Source organism: Bos mutus, chromosome 5 (assembly GCF_027580195.1).
Source record: "Bos mutus isolate GX-2022 chromosome 5, NWIPB_WYAK_1.1, whole genome shotgun sequence".
NCBI lineage: Eukaryota > Metazoa > Chordata > Mammalia > Artiodactyla > Bovidae > Bos > Bos mutus.
Window position 1 is genome coordinate 11993124 of NC_091621.1, and position 13266 is coordinate 12006389.

Genomic DNA, 13266 nt, shown 5'->3' on the forward strand with positions numbered 1-13266 from the left:
GTGTACCCTTTCAGTGGTGTTGAGAGACTTCCTTGTTTGGGTTTTGGAGATAGATGAAGCCAGACAGATAAAGCTGCTTCCTGTGCGTTTCTCAAGAAGCTGGCGGTCTGCAGGGCCTTGGGACACTCTGTCAGGTACTGATGTATTTTGTATCAGGACTTTGGGGCTGTAAATCAATAGAGAGGAGGCTTTTCTTGACTGGCCCTACCTTCTTTCTTTTGATCCACTCCAAACCTCTCCTGTGTTGTTCCAAGAGATCTAACCAAGTGTGCTTGCATAGCTTGCATGGGATGGTTCTCTGAGTAAGGGCTAAGAGTGCGAGCTCTGGAACCTGACTTGTCTGGATTTTAGTCTTGGCTTTTTCATGTCCTGGTTTGTGAGTTTGAACAAGTTACTTAGTTTTCTCTGTACCTAAGTTACCTCATCTATAGATGCATACAATAAAGTATCTAGCTTATAGAATTGTTTTGAAGTTTAAATGGGATATTCCAGATAGAGCCATTAATATGGATCCTGGCACATAAGGACCTCACAAAAAAATGTTATCTGTTGTTATTAACCAAACATGAGTCCTAGAGTTAGTGAACATTATTAATGTTACGTGCCTAGCATAATTCTCCTTCCTGCAAATTTATTTTTTGATTTTCCATTGGGGAATCATAACTAGACCAAGCTTCGTCCATGTGGTTTGGGTAGATGACTTGCCCTCTCTCTTATCCTCAAGTCCAAACGTGGACTTATGATACAGATTTTTTAAATTGAAGTATAGTTGATTTACAATGTTGTATTAATTACTGCTGTACAATAAAGTGATTCAGTTATACATATATCAGTTCAGTTCAACTCATTTGCTCAGTTGTGTCCAACTCTTTGCGACCCCATGAATCACAGCACGCCAGGCCTCCCTGTCCATCACCAACTGCTGGAGTCTACCCAAACTCATGTCCATTGAGTCGGTAATGCCATCGAACCATCTCATCCTCTGCCATCCCCTTCTCCTCCTGCCCTCAATCTTTCCCAGCATCAGGGTCTTTTCAAATGAGTCAGCTCTTTGCATCAGGTGGCCAAAGTATGTACATATATGTTCTTTTCTATCATGGTTTATCATAGTATATTGAATATAGTTCTCTGTGCTGTATAGTAGGATCTTATTTTTTATCCACATGTATAAAAGCTTACATCTACTAACCCCAAACTCCCACCCATCCTTCCCCCAAACCCCTCCCCCTTGGCAACCACCAGTCTGTTCTCTATGTCTGTGATTCTGTTTCTGTTTCATAGATAGGTTTATATGTGTCATATTTTAGATTCCCCATATAAATGACATCATGTGGTATTTGTCTTTCTGACTGACTTCATTTAGTATAATTTTTTAAATTAATTAATTAATTTTACTTTACAATATTGTATTGGTTTTGTCATACGTTGACTTGAATCTGCCATGAGTGTACATGTGTTCCCCATCCTGAACCACCATCCCATCCCTCTGGGTCATCCCAGTGCGCCAGCCCTGAGCACCCTGTATCATGCATCCAACCTGGACTGGCGATTCATTTCACATATGATATTATACATGTTTCAATGCTATTCTCCCATATCATCCCACCCTCGCCCTCTCCCACAGAGTCTGAAAGACTGTTTTATACATCTGTGTCTCTTTTGCTGTCTCACATACAGGGTTATTGTTACCATCTTTCTAAATTCCATATATATATGCCACTGCTGCTGCTGCTGCTAAGTCACTATAGTCGTGTCTGACTCTGTGCAACCCCATAGACGGCAGCCCACCAGGCTCCCCAGTCCCTGGGATTCTCCAGGCAAGAACACTGGAGTGGGTTGCCATTTTCTTCTCCAGTGCATGAAAGTGAAAAGTGAAAGCGAAGTCGCTCAGTCCTGTCCGACTCTTAGCGACCCATGGACTGCAGCCTACCAGGCTCCTCCATCCATGGGATTTTCCAGGCAAGAGATATATGCGCTAGTATATTGTATTGGTGTTTTTCTTTCTGGCTTACTTTACTCTGTATAACAGGCTCCAGTTTCATCCACCTCATTAGAACTGATTCAAATGTATTCTTTTTAACGGCTGAGTAATATTCCATTGTGTATATGTACCACAGCTTTCTTATCCATTCATCTGCTGATGGACATCTAGGTTGCCTCCATGTCCTGGCTATTATGAACAGTGCTGCGATGAACACTGGGGTACATGTGTCTCTTTCAATTCTGGTTTCCTCAGTGTGTATGCCCAGCAGTGGGATTGCTGGGTCATAAGACAGTTCTATTTCCAGGTTTGAAGGAATCTCCACACTGTTCCCCATAGTGGCTGTACTAGTTTGCATTCCCACCAACAGTGTAAGAGGGTTCCCTTTTCTCCATACCCTCTCCAGCATTTATTGCTTGTAGACTTTTGAATAGCAGCCATTCTGACTGATGTGAAATGGTACCTCATTGTGGTTTTGATTTGCATTTCTCTGATGAGTGATGTTGAACGTCTTTTCATCTGTTTTTTAGTCATCTGTATGTCTTCTTTGGAGAAATGTCTGTTTAGTTCTTTGGCCCACGTTTTGATTGGGTCTTTTATTTTTCTGGAATTGAGCTGTAAGAGTTGCTTGTATATTTTTGAGATTAATTCTTTGTCCATTGCTTCATTTGCTATTATTTTTTCCCATTCTGAAGGTTGTCTTTTCACCTTGCTTATAGTTTCCTTTGTTGTGCAGAAGCTTTTAAGTTTAATTAGGTCCCATTTGTTTAGTTTTGCTTTTATTTCCAATATTCTGGGAGGTGGGTCATAGAGGATCCTGCTGTGGTTTATGATGGAGAATGTTTTGCCTATGTTTTCCTCTAGGAGGTTAATAGTTTCTGGTCTTATGTTTAGATCTTTAATCCATTTTGAGTTTATTTTTGTGTATGGTGTTAGAAAGTGTTCTAGTTTCATTCTTTTACAAGTGGTTGACCAGTTTTCCCAGCACCAGTTGTTAAAGAGATTGTCTTTTCTTCATTGTATATTCTTGCCTCCTTTGTCAAAGATAAGATGTCCATAGGTGTGTGGATTTATCTCTGGGCTTTCTACTTTGTTCCATTGATCTATATTTCTGTCTTTGTGCCAGTACCATACTGTCTTGATGACTGTGGCTTTGTAGTAGAGCCTGAAGTCAGGCAGGTTGCTTCCTCCAGTTCTATTCTTCTTTCTCAAGATTGCTTTGGCTATTCGAGGTTTTCTGTATTTCCATACAAATTGTGAAATTATTTGTTCTAGCTCTGTGAAGAATACCGTTGGTAGCTTGATAGGGATTGCATTGAATCTATAGATTGCTTTGGGTAGTATACTCATTTTCACTATATTGATTCTTCCAATACATGAACATGGCATATTTCTCCATCTATTTGTGTCCTCTTTGATTTCTTTCACCAGGGTTTTATAGTTTTCTATATATAGGTCTTTAGTTTCTTTAGGTAGATATATTCCTAAGTATTTTATTCTTTTCATTGCAATGGTGAATGGAATTATTTCCTTAATTTCTCTTTCTGTTCTCTCATTGTTAGTGTATAGGAATGCAAGGGATTTCTGTGTGTTGATTTTATATCCTGCAACTTTACTATATTCATTGATTAGCTCTAGTAATTTTCTGGTGGAGTCTTTAGGATTTTCTATGTAGAGGATCATGTCATCTGCAAACAGTGAGAGTTTTACTTCTTTTTTTCCAATCTGGATTCCTTTTATTTCTTTTTCTGCTCTGATTGCTGTGGCCAAAACTTCCAAAACTATGCTGAATAGTAGTGGTGAGAGTGGGCATCCTTGTCTTGTTCCTGACTTTAGGGGAAATGCTTTCAATTTTTCACCATTGAGGATAATGTTTGCTGAGGGTTTGTCATATATAGCTTTTATTATGTTGAGGTATGTTTCTTCTATTTCTGCTTTCTGGAGAGTTTTTATCATAAATGGATGTTGCAATTTGTCAAAGGCTTTCTCTGCATCTATTGAGATAGTCATATGGCTTTTATTTTTCAATTTGTTAATGTGGTGTATTACATTCATTGATTTGTGGATTTGAAGAATCCTTGCATCCCTGGGATAAAGCCCACTTGGTCATGATGTATGATCTTTTTAATATGTTGTTGGATTCTGTTTGCTAGAATTTTGTTAAGGATTTTTGCATCTATGTTCATCAGTGATATTGGTCTGTAGTTTTCTTTTTGTGTGGCATCTTTGTCAGGTTTTAGTATTAGGGTGATGGTGGCCTCTTAGAATGAGTTTGGAAGTTTACCTTCCTCTGTAATTTTCTGGAAGAGTTTGAGCGGGATAGGTGTTAGCTCTTCTCTAAATTTTTGGTAGAATTCAGCTGTGAAGCCTGTCTGGTCCTGGGCTTTTGTTTGTTGGAAGATTTCTGATTACAGTTTCAATTTCCGTGCTTGTGATGGGTCTGTTAAGATTTTCTATTTCTTCCTGGTTCAGTTTTGGAAAGTTGTACTTTTTTAAGAATTTGTCCATTTCTTCCACGTTGTCCATTTTATTTGCATATAGTTGCTGATAATAGTCTCTTATGATCCTTTGTATTTCTGTGTTGTCTGTTGTGATCTCTCCATTTTCATTTCTAATTTTGTTGATTTGATTTTTCTGCCTTTGTTTCTTGATGAGTCTGGCTAATAGTTTGTCAGTTTTATTTATCTTCTCAAAGAACCAGCTTTTGGCTTTGTTGATTTTTGCTATGGTCTCTTTTGTTTCTTTTGCATTTATTTCTGCCCTAATTTTAAAGATTTCTTTCCTTCTACTAACCCTGGAGTTCATAATTTCTTCCTTTTCAAGTTGCTTTAGGTGTAGAGTTAGGTTATTTATTTGACTTTTTTCTTGTTTCTTGAGGTAAACCTGTATTGCTATGAACCTTCCCCTTAGTACTGCTTTTACAATGTCCCATAGGTTTTGGGTTGTTGTGTTTTCATTTTCATTCATTTCTATGCATATTTTGATTTCTTTTTTGATTTCTTCTGTGATTTGTTGGTTATTCAGCAGCGTGTTGTTCAGCCTCCATATGTTGGAATTTTTAATAGTTTTTCTCCTGTAATTGACATCTAATCTTACTGCATTGTGGTCAGAAAAGATGCTTGGAATGATTTCAATTTTTTTGAATTTACCAAGGCTAGATTTATGGCCCAGGATGTGATCTATCCTAGAGAAGTGTCCGTGTGTGCTTGAGATAAAGGTGAAATTAATTGTTTTGGGGTGAAATGTCCTATAGATATCAATTAGGTCTAACTGGTCCATTGTATCATTTAAAGTTTGTGTTTCCTTGTTAATTTTCTTTTTAGTTGATCTATCCATAGGTATGAGTTGGGTATTAAAGTCTCCCACTATTATTGTGTTATTATTAATTTCCCCTTTCATACTTGTTAGCATTTGTCTTACATATTGTGGTGCTCCTATGTTGGGTGCATATATATTTATGATTGTTATATCTTCTTTTTGGATTGATCCTTTGATCATTATGTAGTGTCCATCTTGTCTCTTTTCACAGCCTTTGTTTTAAAGTCTATTTTATCTGATATGAGTATTGCTACTCCTGTTTTCTTTTGGTCTCTATTTTCATGAAATATCCTTTTCCAGCCTTTCACTTTCAGTCTGAATGTGTCCCTTGTTTCAAGTTGGGTTTCTTGTAGACAACATATATAGGGGTCTTGTTTTTGTATCCATTCAGCCAGTCTTTGTCTTTTGGTTGGGGCATTCAACCCATTTACAATTTAAGATAATTATTGATAAGTATGATCCCGTTGCCATTTACTTTATTGTTTGGGGTTCAAGTTTATACACCCTTTCTGTGTTTCCTGTCTAGAGAAGATTATTTAGCATTTGTTGGAGAGCTGGTTTGGTGGTGCTGAATTCTCTCAGCTTTTGCTTGTCTGTAAAGCTTTTGATTTCTCCTTCGTATTTGAATGAGATCCTTTCTGGGTACAGTAATCTGGGCTGTAGGTTATTTTCTTTCATCACTTTAAGTATGTCCTGCCATTCCCTCCTGGCCTAAAGAGTTTCTATTGAAAGATCAGCTGTTATCCTTATGGGAATCCCCTTGTGTGTTATTTGTTGTTTTTCCCTTCTGCTTTTAATATTTGTTCTTTGTGTTTGATCTTTGTTAATTTGATAAATATGTGTCTTGGGGTGTTTCTCCTTGGGTTTATCCTGTTTGGGACTCTCTAGGTTTCTTGGACTTGGGTGATTATTTCCTTCCCCATTTTAGAGAAGTTTTCAACTATTATCTCCTCAAATATTTTCTCATCGTCTTTCTTTTCGTCTTCTTCTTCTGGGACTCCTATGGTTCAATTGTTGGGGCATTTAACATTGTCCCAGAGGTCTCTGAGGTTGTTCTCATTTCTTTTAATTATTTTTTCTTTTTTCCTCTCTGTTTCAATTATTTCTACTATTCTATCTTCTACCTCACGTATCTTATCTTCTGCCTCCATTACTCTACTGTTGGTTCCCTCCAGAGTGTTTTTGATCTCATTTATTGCATTATTCATTATATATTGACTTTTTTTTCTTTCTTCTAGGTCCTTGTTCAACCTTTCTTGCATCTTCTCAATCCTTGTCTCAAGGCTATTTATCTGTAACTCCAATTTGTTTTCAAGATTTTGGATCATTTTCACTATCATTATTTGGAATTCTTTATCAGGTAGATTCCCTATTTCTTCCTCTTTTGTTTGGTTTGGTGGGCATTTATCCTGTTCCTTTGCCTGCTCAGTATTTCTCTGCCTTTTCATCTTGTTTATATTGCTGTGTTTGGGGTGGCCTTTCTGTATTTTGGCAGTTGGTGGTTCCTCTTTATTGTGGAGGTTCCTCACGGTGGGTGGGGTTGGACAGGTGGCTTGTCAAAGTTTTCTGGTTAGGGAAGCTTGTGTCGGTGTTCTGGTGGGTGGGGCTGGATTTCTTCTTTCTGGAATGCAATGAAATGTCCAGTAATAAGTTTTGAGATGTCAGTGGGTTTGGTGTGACTTTGATCAGCCTCTATATTGAGGCTCAGGGTTATGTTCCTGTGTTGCTGGAGAATTTGCATGGTATGTCTTGCTCTGGAGCTTGTTGGCCCTTGGGTGGTGCTTGGTTTCAGTGTAGGTATGGAGCATTTGATGAGCTCCAGTCGATTAATGTTCCCTGGAGTCAGGAGTTCTCTGATGTTCTCAGGATTTAGACTTAATCCTCCTGCTTCTAGTTTTCAGTCTTATTCTGACAGTAGCCTCAAGACTTATCCATCTATACAGCACTGATGATAAAAGCATCTAGGTTAATGATGAAAAGTTTCTCCACAGTGAGGGACACCTGGAGAGGTACACAAAGTTACATGGAAAAGAGAAGAGAGAGTAGGGAGAGAGAGGTGACCAGGAGGAGAAGAGGGGGAGTCAAAAGGGGAGACAGCAAACTAGCCAGTAATCACTTCCCAGTGTGCTCTCCACTGTCTGGATCCCTCAGAGATGTTCACAGCATTACACAGAGAAAAGAAGAGGGAGGAAGGAGACAGAGGTGGCCAGAAGATAAAAGGGGAAATCAAAAGGAGAGAGACAGATCCAGCCAGTAATCAGTTCCCTAAGTGTTCTCTACAGCCCGGAACACACAAAGAGATTCACCTAGTTGGGTAGAGAAGAAAAGGGGGAGGGGGGAGATAGAGGCGACCTGGTGGAGAAAAAGGAGAGTCAAAAGAGGGGGAGAGCAATCAGGCCGATGATCTCACTCCCAAGTAAAAATGGATACTGAAGATTGGGTTCTTAAAGGTACAAAGGTAATGCTGCTGCTGCTGCTAAGTCGCTTCAGTCGTGTCCAACTCTATGCGACCCCATAGACGGCAGCCCACCAGGCTCCCCCGTCCCTGGGTTTCTCCAGGCAAGAACACTGGAGTGGGTTGCCATTTCCTTCTCCAATGCATGAAAGTGAAAAGTCAAAGTGAAGTCACTCAGTCGTGTCCGACTCTTCGAAACCCCATGGACTGCAGCCTACCAGACTCCTCTGTCCATGGGATTTTCCAGGCAAGAGTCCTGGAGTGGGGTGCCATCGCCTTCTCCAACAAAGGTAATAGCAAATACCAAAAAGCAAAGATTAAAAATCTTGAGTAGAGGTTAGATTCTCAAAAATACAATATTAAAGAAAAATGAAAACACAACAAAAAAACAAAAAAAAAAACAACAAAAAACAAACAAAAAATAACACAAAGTCACAGAAATTATAAAATATATATATATGAAGTTTGGTTTAAAAATAGAGTCTTTTTTTTTTCTTTGCAAGGTAATAGTGGGTTATAAGAATGAAAATTAAAGGAGTAATGGGGACTTAAAAATAACAACAAAAAAATAAAAGTTTTTTTTTGTTTAAAAATGATAATAGTAAAAATATATCTAATACTTTCTCTGGAGCTGTTGAGGACAGTGTGGGGTCAGTTCATTTTCAGATAGTTCCTTGGTCTGGCTTGTACTTCTCACGTTCTATAAGCCCCTCCCTAATAACCTCAGATATGCAGATGACACCACCCTTATGGCAGAAAGTGAAGAGGAACTAAAAAGCCTCTTGATGAAGGTGAAAGAGGAGAGTGAAAAAGTTGGCTTAAAACTCATCTTTCAGAAAACAAAGATCATGGCATCTGGTCCCATCACTTCATGGGAAATAGATGGGGAAACAGTGGAAACAGTGTCAGAATTTACTTTTTGGGCTCCAAAATCACTGCAGATGATGACTGCAGCCATGAAATTAAAAGGCACTTACTCCTTGGAAGGAAAGTTATGACCAACCTAGATAACATATTGAAAAGCAGAGACATTACTTTGCCAATAAACATCCATCTAGTCAAGGCTATTGTTTTTCCTGTGATCACGTATGGATGTGAGAGTTGGACTGTGAAGAAAGCTGAGTGCCAAAGAATTGATGCTTTTGAACTGTGGTGTTGGAGAAGACTCTTGGGAGTCCCTTAGACTGCAAGGAGATCCAACCAGTCCATTCTGAAAGAGATCAGCCCTGGGATTTCTTTGGCAGGAATGAAGTTAAGCTGAAACTTCAGTACTTTGGCCACCTCATGCAACGAGTTGACTCATTAGAAAAGACTCTAATGCTGGGAGGGATTGAGGGCAGGAGGAGAAGGGGACAACAGAGAATGAGATGGCTGGATGGCATCACTGACTCGATGGACGTGAGTCTGAGTGAACTCTGGGAGTTGGTGATGGACAGGGAGGCCTGGCATGCTGCAATTCATGGGGTCGCAAAGAGTTGGACACGACTGAGTGACTGAACTGAACTGAACTGAACTGATGTAGTCGGTGCTAACTGCAGGGTTTTAATCTATTGCACCTGTCACTTCCAAAGTGGTTCCCTCTGTTTATGTTAGCTTCTTCTGTTTGCTGGTCTCTTCAGTGTCTAATTTCCACCCTGACACAAGGGGCACAGTAGTGGTCACTTTTTTAAGGCTTGCTTGTTCAGTCGTGCTTTGGTTAGGGAAGAACACTCAAACAAATATCAGTGGTGTGTGTTCACAGTGATTCAGCCACACTGGGTTTGTCCCTGCTCACGGCGTGTGTGCTTTCCCAGTCTACACTGCTCAGACTCTAGGTTGCTCTGCCGGGAACTGTCGGATGTGGGCCCTGGTTTGCATGCACTCCCCAGGTCTAAGCTGCTCAAGTTCAGGTTCTCAGGTACTCCACAAAGGCGCAGACTTGGTCAGCCTGCCTTTTGCGTCCATCCCAGGTCTGAGCAGCTCAGGTGAGCAGGTCCTTGGTGCATATAGTCGCCCCCAGTTGAAGGCTGTGACTTATCCCCTCCCCGGTCCCAGCTGCTTGGTTTTCTGGGTGTACAATGGGCGTGTCTTCTCCATTCTGGGAAGCTGATCTCTGGCTGCGACCCTCCCGGCAAATGTTGACCATCCAAAATCCCAAGAAGTCTTGGTTAGCAATGAAATCTGCTTGTAGTTTGGTATAGGATACCTCTCTGGGGCCGTGATTGCCCCTTCTGGCTCTGGCTGCCCTTGCCTGCCTGTCTCTGGCGGGGGGACAGGCCAGTCCGCAGCTGGCTAGCTCTTCTCAGTCCTTTGTTCTGTGAGCATACCTGGTGGTGGTTAGGGCTTTTCGCAGGATCGCGGTATAGCTATCCCACAGTCTGGGTTGCTATCTCAAGCTAGTTCCCTCAGATTGTCCTCAGGGCATTCAGGCCTGGTCCTTATCCTAAGCAATGCCACCCGCTCCTCCCTGTCCCTCCCCCCCACTTGCTAGTGGGGGATGCGAGCATCTGGGCTGTTGCACCACTGAGAGTTGCTGTTGGGCACATAATCTGTGGGTTTTAATTATTTATTTATTTTTCTTCCCAGTTATTTTGCCCTCTGAGATTCCAAGTCTCGCCACAGACCCACCCGAGAGTGTTTCCTGGTGTTTGGAAACTTCTCTTTTTAAGACTCCCTTCCCGGGATGGATCTCCATCCCTAACTCGTTTGTCACTCTTTTTATCTTTTATATTTCGTCCTACCTTCTTTCAAAGACAATGGGCTGCTTTTCTGGGTGCCTATGTCCTCTGCCAGCATTCAGAAGTTGTTCTGTGGAATTTGCTTGGTGCTCAAATATTCTTTCGATGAATTTTGTGGGGGAGAAAGTGGTCTCCCTGTCCTATTCCTCTGCCATCTTAGAACTGCCTCCCTAGCATAATAATCTTTAGCTGCATTCATGTTGCTACAAATGGCATTATTTTGTTCTTTTTTATGGCTGAGTAGTATTCCACGGCGGGGAAGGCAATGGCACCCCACTCCAGTACTCTTGCATGGAAAATCCCATGGATGGAGGAGCCTGGTAGGCTGCAGTCCATGGGGTAGCTAAGGGTCAGACACGACTGAGCGACTTCACTTTCACTTTTCACTCTCATGCATTGGAGAAGGAAATGGCAACCCACTCCAGTGTTCTTGCCTGGAGAATCCCAGGGACGGGGGAGCCTGGTGGGCTGCTGTCTATGGGGTTGCACAGAGTTGGACATGACTGAAGTGACTTAGTAGTAGCAGTATTCCATTGTATTTATGTACTATGGCTCCTTTACTTATGATACAGATTTGGCCAATCAGCTTATTCCATTCCCTCATGGCCACAGTGACTGGGTCAAGGATGGGCTTGAGAACCAAGTGGACCAGTGAAACTTTTCTTAGACTTTGGAAGAGTGTTGGGAAAGAGAAGCTGTAGTTGCTTGGATGCAGGATGTAAGCCTGGAGGTGCCAGGGGACAGTAGGGGGACTGGGCATATTTGAGAGAGGGGAAGCAGAACAGAGAGATGGTGTGAGAGAGAGTGAGTCTTGGAGACTGGCATCCTTGAAGTCAGACTTACCACTGGACTTTTCAAACACTGGCACCAATAAATGTTATTTTGCTTAAGCCAGTTTTATTTGACTTCCAACACTTAAAACTAGGGTGAGCATGTGTCTTCATTTTGGGACAGTCCGAGTTTATACTCATTGTTCCAGCATAGTTATTGCTGCTAATGCTGCTAAGTCACTTCAGTCGTGTCCGACTCTGTGTGAATCCCAGCATAGTTATTAATAGTGTCTTATTTTACTCTTAGAAGTGTTATGATTGAGAGGATAAATTATATTATAAACAAATCTTATTTAAAACCCAAAAGTCCAGGCCAATACAGCCACAGATCAGATCAGACCAGATCAGTCGCTCAGTCGTGTCCGACTCTTTGCGACGCCATGAATCGCAGCACGCCAGGCCTCCCTGTCTATCACCAACTCCCGGAGTTCACCCAGACTCATGTCCATCGAGTCAGTGATGCCATCCAGCCATCTCATCCTCTGTCATCCCCTTCTCCTCCTGCCCCCAATCCCTCCCAGCATCAGAGTCTTTTCCAATGAGTCAACTCTTCGCATGAAGTGGCCAAAGTACTGGAGTTTCAGCTTTAGCATCATTCCTTCCAAAGAAATCCCAGGGCTGATCTCCTTCAGAATACTCTTATGAAGTTCCCAACAGCTTCTCAAATTATTCAGTGCATACTGTGTTCTGACTGGGAGAAGGCAATGGCACCCCACTCCAGTACTCTTGCCTGGAAAATCCCATGGATGGAGGAGCCTGGTAGGCTGCAGTCCACGGGGTCCCTAAGAGTCAGACACGAGTGAGTGACTTCACTTTCACTTTCCACTTTCATGCTTTGGAGAAGGAAATGGCAACTCACTCCAGTGTTCTTGCCTGGAGAATCCCATGGACAGAGAAGCCTGGTAGGCTGCAGTCCATGGGGTCGCACAGAGTCGGACACGACTGAAGCGACTTGGCAGCGGGGGTGTTCTGACTGAAGACAGTTCTGGTGAATACGCTTGTCTCCATCTCTAATGTGGGTCAAGGGCTCTTTGTAGATCGGTAACAGCCCCAGTGACCCTCTTATTCCACCTCTGACCTTTAGGATATGGCTACTAACTGCCTAGTATCCTTGTCCTGGTAGCAACAAGCTGAACTTTTCTGGTTAAGCAGTTAGCCTCATCAGTCAACCTTTCCCTCTCTCTCTGCTTCCTTGATTACTCCCCTGTGCACCCCTCCCCCACCACACACAAACACATGCAACATTGACCTGGGTAAAGACCACCAGCTCATTCCATCACCATGGTTGCTCACTTTCCAGTTGTGCTAAAGGGGCAGCTCTGTGTTGGGAGTTGGATAGGCAGGCAAACAAGGTCATTAGGATCATTTTACAGGCCTTGAAGACACACTGGAAAAGATCTGCCTTGTAGTATGTGATGTTGGCTTCTTCGAATCTCTTGTTTTTCCTTGTTGATAAAACAGAACCCTGATCTTTAGTCTAAGCTTCATCCTTCCCAACTGTATAATCTTAGGCAGGTCACTCATTACCTCTCTGAGACTCCATTTGCTCCTCTGTTAAATGGAGTCGAGAGTGTCTTCTCTACTTATCCCACAAGGCTGTTTAATGTTGAAATAGGAGAATGCTTTCTTTGTGGTTTATAAGCTGCTATACTGATATGTGGGAAACTGAAAAGTATTGTTCAGTCATGCTTTGACAGCTTTCCTCAATGGGGTGTCACATGAGGTCTTATTTGTTATCACTAGAGTTTAATAGTTAAGTCAGCAAGGTTCACTTATTCCATTCTGGGTTTCAAGTGTTTTATATATATATTGTGTGTATAAATATATGCATATATATATATGTGTACATGCATGCTCAGTCACTTAAGTTGTGTCCCACTCTTTGTGACCCTATGGACTGTAGCCTGACAGGCTCATCTGCCCTTGGGATTCTCCAGATATATATATATATATATAAATAAATAT